Raw genomic sequence first — 8,410 nt, 5'->3', positions numbered from 1 at the left:
CAGCTTTTTCAAAATATTTAGATGATCAATGTCGCAGATGAATGCTCAATGGGAATTTTAGGCTACCTGAAGTAAACAGGTTAGATGCTTAATTCCCACTGATTTCAGTGCTTCTGCTTTTTATATGCTCAAATGCCTGAGTTTCAGTGACAGTCATCAGAATCTGGCCTCTACAAATGCGTCCAGTACTTTTGGAAAACAGGTTCTGTATTTTTGATACTTCTAGTTTGTTTCTTCTGTAGGCTTTTTTCTCTCTCATTCATCATATAGTTCACTGATGCTTCTCTACTGCACTATCTATATATAATCCTTGTGATCTGCCTTCTCTCTCCCTCTGTCTTTGATTTCATCATTGTTCCTCTATTTCTTGCCCCTTGCCAGTTGCATTTGGTCGTAGACAAACGTGCCCTGGTAGGGACTGTGCTAATTTGGACTGAGTTAGTTCACTGCTTTTGTCAGTACTATTGAATTCTGTCAATTTTCTAAAGAGAGAATCAGAGTGAGTCTCTGGAAGATAACCTAATGTGCCATCATTTAATCAGAAACACCAAAATGTGAAAGGACTACCTTGACACTCTTGTCTTCATATCAGTACCAGATCTGCCCTTTCTACCATGTCAGCCCACTCTCTCTGCTTAGTGCAAAGAGTTAAGGGATGAAAGAATTTTAGACAGGATGGCACAGTTACATTTGAGATGGAAATTATTTTAAGATTTCTTCTACTTGTGCTACAAGGGCAAGAAAGGGAAAGAAAGTAAGGAGAAGGAGTGAAATCTGAACCCTTTTTTCTTCTAAATACCAGGTTAAAAGAAACTTCACATTCTTTCTGAACTCCTCCTTTTGCACAAGGATAAATTTCTCTGCTGACCTGCCAGTTCCCAATCTATACTTAGACAACTGAGATTACATTCTGGCTGCCTTGCACAAAACATCACAGGATATAGACTGTCCCAAACAAGTAAAGAGAATTAAAGAATCATTCAGGTGGGTGTAGCCTGCAAGTGGTCTCTGATCCCACCCAAAGAAGGGGCAGGTCTGGCATTAGACCAGGCTGCTCAGGGCTGTGCCTAGTTGGGTCTTGAAAACTTCCAAGTGCAAAGCCTGCATAATCTTGCTGGGCAACCTGCTCCAAAGCGTATCTGCCCTTCTGGAAGGGCATTTTTCATATAGCCAGTTGGACCCTTCCCTGTTTATGTCCATTGCCTTCCTGTCCTCCTGCCATGCACTGCCATGAAAAGCCTGACTGTTCTCCTGATGATCTCTCTGATGACCTCTAAGCCATCTCTTCTCTAGCCTTAACAAGCCCCATTCCTTCAGACACTCTTCACAGGGCAAGGCTCTGACCCTGACCATCTTGAGGCCTTCCCCTGACCTCACTTCAGCTTATCAATGTCTTTCTTGTACTGTGGAGCCCAACACGAGACTCAGTATCCTASATGTGGTCACACAAGTGCCGAGTAAAGGGGGATAATCACTTCCCTCAATATACTGYTATGCTTCTGTTGATGCATTCCAGCCTGCTGCTAGTCTTCATCACTGCCAGCACACACTGTTGGCTTCTGTGTAGTTTCTTGTCCACCATCCCTGAGAATCTCTACTCATAACCATAACCACTCAATGTACAGTGTGACCCATTAAGCCCTGCCCTTTCAGCCCAGCAGTCCAGTCAGTTTCTCACCCCGTTATAGTCCACTCATCTAGTCCGTAACATCCCAACTTGGATAAAAGGATGCCATGGGAGGCAGAGTATCAAGAAAGGCAGTATCTGTTGCACGGCCCTCATCCACAGAGCTTATCATTTTTATTATAAAGGACAGTTAGGTTGGCCAAACATAATTCACCCTTGCTAAATCCACACTGGTGGATCACCTTCTTCTCCTGCATGTATGGACTCAGAAGGAGAGAAAAAAGCTGTCAGTGAATATGGAAGTTTTGTAAACAGGCCTGGGCAGCTCCATGTAAGAAGCAACACAAGTTGGATAGCCTGAACATWAGCAGATATTTGGGAGAAGCTCTACATATATTTTATTGCAGGAAGTCACAAAGCTGAGGACCAGTGCAGTTCTGAGAATCAGTGTGAACTCTCAACATTGTTGGTTTGTATGCCTGACCTGCAACCTCCCCTAATGATCCGAGTCCTTTGCATAGTTTGTCTATTGGAGGATTATTCTTTATTACATAGAAAACGTCATATTTAAAGATTTTCTCAATAAATGTATCATGAAATGTTTAAATAGGTATGTTTTCAACAGAAGGAGGTGCTGTTGAGACACAACTTTTAGATAGATCCAATCATGCAATATATAGGCTGACATATTTACATAAAGTTTCTGAGGTGAGTGCTATTCCTCAAATTAAAGGATGAAATCTTGGCTCCATGCAAAACAACTTGTGCTTTGCTATGCTGTTCATACACTTGGAGAATACATAAGGGTCAACACTACATCGTGCGTGAACATGTGTGTGTTTCTGTAAGATACACATTATTATTAGATTTCTCATACAAGTTTCCAATATTTGGTAACTGGCATTCGAAAAGCCTGTGGGTAGCATTGCATGGATTAGTGTTAATAGACTAGCAAACACTGGGGGGGAAACAAGCCTGAGAATTAAATAGATTAAGAATTGATTCACTTTTATTTTTGGTAGGAAAGCTCCTATTACAGATTTGCATTCACTRATTTATTTTCTGGGCATTAGTAAAATCAATTCATCATGGTGTAAACACACAGCTTCCAGGCCCCCCAGATTTTGTAAATATAAATATGATGAATCAAAACATCTGTGCTTGAAATCAAGCAGCTCTTTTTAAACTGGTTGGTGACAGTGGTGTAACATAATCCTTACACAAAACAACAGACAGGCCAAATTTTTCATATCTTTGTGCCTGACAAATAGAACCTCATATTTAGAAATATTATGAATAAAATGAATGATTTTCAGAGTTGTTTAGCAAGTTTCACTCTCATCTTCTTGAATACTGATATACAAAAATATTTGGCCGAACAGTTACACAACAACAGAAATAATTCATTAAAAATGAATGAAAGGATGAAAGTATATGTTACTCCATGGGGCCTCATCATAAATACACAGTGCAAAGGGTAAATAAAATTTCATTTTGGGGCAATAAAAATGAAKGAAATAAAAGTATGCAATGTTTTCTATTATCAGTGTTGACGCTGCACCTTCTAGTTCTAGGCCAATACCCTAGGCTCCCATTCCTATCTAAAATTGGTACTCCATAGTCAGAATATGTTTCCAGTACTGGTTACCAATCTCCCATCATGAGAAAGGAAGGTAGCTGCATCACAGGAGCTCCTGGCCATAGTTCATCCTAGGAGATGTAGTTAAAATGAAAACGTGGCTTCTAGAAGAAAATGTCTTCTAGAAACAATGACTCACTGGCTTCTCAGATTTTTTTTTCCATGTCCCTTTTCAATTAGATGTTTTCCTTTGCAAAGAAACACATTTAAAAAACAATATATAGATAATTTAGTCACCTTTTTTTTTTTAACTGGAAAAATTAGTTGTGATTGCAGAATTGCTACCTGACCTAGTCTTTTGATTATGCTGCTGTAAACACAATTCAAACAAGGGAATCTTTACATTCTCTTCATTCTTCAACTTCACAAATTAGGCCCACRCACTTCTTCACACCCAAGCAGCTGATCATCATTTTCCATTCTGAAATGTCAGGAAATAAGGTAGCACAGTCCTTCTTCCACTGGTACATTGGCACTGTACCCTTACCTTGTTCTATCTAGCAGTATATACACAATAAAAGAGAACGTGCAGTTCAGAAAACCATGATTGAACACACCAGGATCCGCAGTAGGATTGCACTTGCAGAGAATGAGCCCTTTGCTTCTTAGTAAACTCCCCACAGGAATTTCCAGCTGAAGAAGGTAGTCCGTTTTACACAACACAAATTACAAGAAAGGGTGGAAACACTGCTCCAAATCAGCGCCGTTAGCATTTATATAGTCAAATTATTTCAGATTTGTTTTCCAGTCATTGACTATCTTCACAAAACTCCCTAAGGTAAAGATATATTATTGCCATTTAATGAGGGGACAGATGTATTATGTGTCATATCTGATGTCACCCACTGAGTCATGGGCAAATCCWGAGTATTCTCTGAGACACGACTGACTGAAAAGAGAAAGAAAGTGTTTGTCCCTTTGCTCACTCCAGTAGGTCTGGCTGCCTCTCTCCAGGTGAAGGGCAAACTAGTTTTTCTGCCTTCTGCCTACTATCTTTTGTCAGGCAGCTCAGTTGTTAATGATAGATTAGACCTCCTGGGACCCTCTCATCTAGAACACTCTTGTTTTTAGCAAAACTTGACCTTTCAACACAAGAGTACTGGAGGGACTTTTGGATGACACATTAACAAATTCTATGGCTGAATCATTCACAGCCTGTTTTTATTGTTTCTAAACTTGTACCTAAAACTGTAGGAATCTATTTGATGTGCTAGAAAATCCTTTTTATTTTTCCTATTTCTTCTGGCTTTCTGGTAGAAAAAATTGAAAACTCAAGTAATTTCAAGGACCAACACTAAATATCAAATTATATAACAATAAATTTCAACTATATTTAAATRTAGTTCTCCCAGTTTCATTTGAAACTTGCACTGTCTAGAGAGAAAAAACTCCCTTATCTTTCGCTGACACAGAATGGGCACAGTCAAAACTTTCTGGTTTTATTACTGCCAACTTTCACAGTTTTATCACGCATCTCAGAATATTTCTTCTCTCATTTTCTTAAACTTGGCATCTAAAATGACACAAGTATTTGGGAATCTTACTGTTCAGTTGAAAAGCATAATTTCTGCCTGCTGTTGCTGAACAAGAAAATTTGAAATAGGAATCCAAAGAACTTAAATAAAAATGGTACATAAAAATAACTTGCATTGTTATTTTTAAAATCTCATTTTTAAAGCTATTTCATGACGGAGTAGAAAAGCAGGTACGTGGGGCTGGCAAGCTGAAATTCTTACGTATTCATCTGATTCTATTATACTGGGCTTTCAGAATTACAAGAGCGTATTTCCAGTGTTCACCCTGCAGAAGGTGAACTTTGATCCTGGAAAAGACAATAGGTCTTCTCATCGTCAGCGCAAGTAGGAATTTTTATGTTAGCACAGAAGACTAGCCCCTCATTGCCTCCACCTCAGCCTTTATCAGTGCAAGGTACGCACTCCAGTCTTGCAGTGTGATGCTTTCAAGTCAGGACTCCCATGTTCTGCAACCACRCCAGAGAGATATAGAAAGGGGTGAATATATGATCAGGATCTGATTTGTTTTTAATATTAAATTCAGATTTGTCATAGCTAAGTTGCTAATCGCATTAGGTTCTGTAAGGAAAACTCACATTTGGAACCCAGACCTTGTTATAAAGACCCAAGAAACTGCCTCATCGTTATACACTTGTGTAATACCTAACTCAATAGATTCACTCTCAGACTAGCACACCTAACTAAACACTGCAGCAATATAAATAATAGCAATTTAATGATAACAAGAGTGTACTTGTCTAAAACTAATTGTTTGTCAGAGCAAAGAATGAGAAATAGCTGAGATATGGCTCAATATTGACAAAAATGAAAATRTAGGATCAGATTCTTGTTTTGCCTGACTTCATATTTCCAGAAATAATGGAATAATGGAGCTATATCCATTACTGAAGTTGGGCCATGGTCTTTAAAAAAACATACTTTTTCTCATGTAAACATGGGGCAAATTAAATAAATATGCTTTAACTAATTATGAAGAATTATTATTGTAAGAGCATTAGAAATCTCACTCCCCGTAACACTATACAAATAGGGACCCAAGTGCGGAAAAAATAATGAAGGTGTATTGGAGGAATTCACTCAAATAAGGTTATGAAAATGCTAAGGTACTTTCAGGCAGAAGGCAGACACAGCCTGGTTTGAAAAACAAATTCCTTTCTACATAAATGTACCCCTTAAATCACGCTATTTCTCACACAGGCTACAGATGAGATAGTAACAAGCATCTATAATGTATAGAGGTTTAAAAAGACTTGTTTTTCTACAAAGAGTTAAACAACAGTGTCTAAATCTTCAGTGAAGATGGAAAGTGGAATTCTGAGCAGAAAGCACGTTTCAAGATCTAACAAGATTTTGAGGAATAAAAGCATCCAAAGCCAATTATTTTGCTTTTAATGACTGTTTGTTAAGAGGAGCTAAAAAGGCTAGGCACAGTTGAGACAAGTAAAAGGAGGAAATTAGGCACATACATCTCCATAGTCAGCTTTCTAAAACCCCTCACTTAGTTATTTCAGATCAAAAAGTTTAAAAGCAAAACAAGGAGTTTCAACTCCCAAACACGTACTTTTGATTACATGACAAAACTCTTTCAATTAGCTGTTAGAGTGACATATCCTGAGTACTTGGCAGCTCTAGATCAATAAGCTGACCCTAGGATTTTTTTTTCCTTCAGACTATCAAGAAAAGAAAAAAAAATAGCACCAAAGGGGATGCAGTACAGAAACATAAAGCATCTGCACAGTATAAACAGAACAACAGTGACCAACATTTTTCCAATACCTGTCACACTAGATCTAGTTTTCCATGACCTTTCTCCACCTTATTACATTGCACTGAAACAAAGAAAAATGTTTTGGGGGTAAGTCAGGGTCAAAAGTAGAGCATTTTTCAGCCATTTGCCCAGAGCTTCTAACTCTGGTGATCCTCTGATTGTATATTTCTTCTATATGTGCATTCCATTTTTTTTTCTTTTTTTTAAACCAGAAGGAAAATCGACAGAAATGAAAGTGTGGTGTTCACCAGGGACATACAGATCTTAGAGTTCTATCATTCTCTCTCTTCAGGTGTTTCTTTTCTGTCAGTACAGACACTTCTAAACAAGCTTGGAGCATTTTCTGTATGTTCAACAGCCTTAAAAGCAAAATTAATTCAACATTACAAAATTCAACAATACAGTCAAAAAAAAAAGAAAGAAAAAAGAAAGAAAGAAAGAAAGAAAGAAAGAAAGAAAAAGCAACTCTACCACATGCTTTAATCACTTCAGTTTCTTCTGGGCTATAAATAAATGAATCAAAGTGTGCAAAAGGTTTCTCCACTCTCCTTCTATTCCATCCAAAGCCATAACAACAATTCATATGATGGACAGCTAGAAAATCAAGTTCAGAAATTTATCTGAAGTGCCTGTGCTAGAACCACTAGAAAATGATAAACAGAGGGGTTAAAGAAAGGAACATATGCCTTTATGCAAAAGCCGAACTATGTATCAAAGTATGCATTCCCACATCACATAAAACACACCAATAATAGACAGAAGAACGAACGGGTGTGGTGGATCATAAAGTGGAACTGTGGTAATGAAACATGAGCACAGGACCCAATGAAACTCATACACAGAAGCAAAGAGAGGAGGAGGAAAGGCACACTTGCGCTAACAAACAGCCCAAGTTTTTGAAGTCTGGATGGAAACAACTGGGAAGGAAACCCTGTTTTCCCAGCCCCTATTTACCCAGCTATTTACACAGAAAGACTGTTGTGGCAGCGTCAGGCRGTGGGAGCTGTTTAAATGCCCTACAGCTCTGTACCAAAGGCCTCAGCAGGAGTTACTGCATGATGGCAGGTACTGCTGCGATGTAAAGGACAGCAGGAAAACCCCTCTCCTGAAACTCCTCTTTAAAGAATGTTGCTTTGTGTTTCTGTGACCAGGTGAAAAATAAGACTTTCTAATTTGGAGCTAGGACATCTGAGAGGGATAGCTCAGGGAAAAGTGGCTAAGGCAGGCCTTGATCTTGAATGCTGGACCAGTSTCTGGCAAAAAGCATACATTTGGGTGTGAAAATAAAAATTAGGAAGCAAATGTGTATTAGATATTCTTTTGCTCTTAACATGAAGCTGTGACCAGTTGCATGTTACCTGCACTAGTGCCTGACTTCACCCCTTCATCATTATTCGATATAGTACATTTAAATACCTCTCTTCTGATCAGGGAAGAGACGCATACAACCCAGGGTCCTCCTTTCATAACAGCAGGTTGAGAAGGCATAAGAGAACTGTCACATGCATCTGTACAAAATAAACAGAACTTGAATCAGAGTTTGAACTGCTACATCAGCGAACAGAACAGCTCCTGGACCTGAGCCTGGACTAACTCTGTGGAGCCGTACACAGTGCGCTCCATACAGAACTGCAMCATCCATCAGCAGGCAAATGGGAATCTTTGTGCTCATACTGGCTCATCTGTGCTTTGCAACCTCCAAAAAAAATTATTAGTGTTGTTCCCAGGGTGAGCAGAAGAAGATAAATATGATAGCTTGTTTCTATCCTTGGCCAGGAATTTCAAACAGGCAATAGGGGTTGTTTCCTTTTTAAGGTACATTTTCAAGTTTGATGGAAGGC

The sequence above is a fragment of the Rhea americana genome, unplaced genomic scaffold, assembly GCF_003343005.1.
Source record: "Rhea americana isolate MKP2758 unplaced genomic scaffold, rheAme1 scaffold_133, whole genome shotgun sequence".
In the NCBI taxonomy this organism is placed as follows: Eukaryota; Metazoa; Chordata; class Aves; order Rheiformes; family Rheidae; genus Rhea; species Rhea americana.
Note: the sequence above shows the minus strand (reverse complement) of the source record.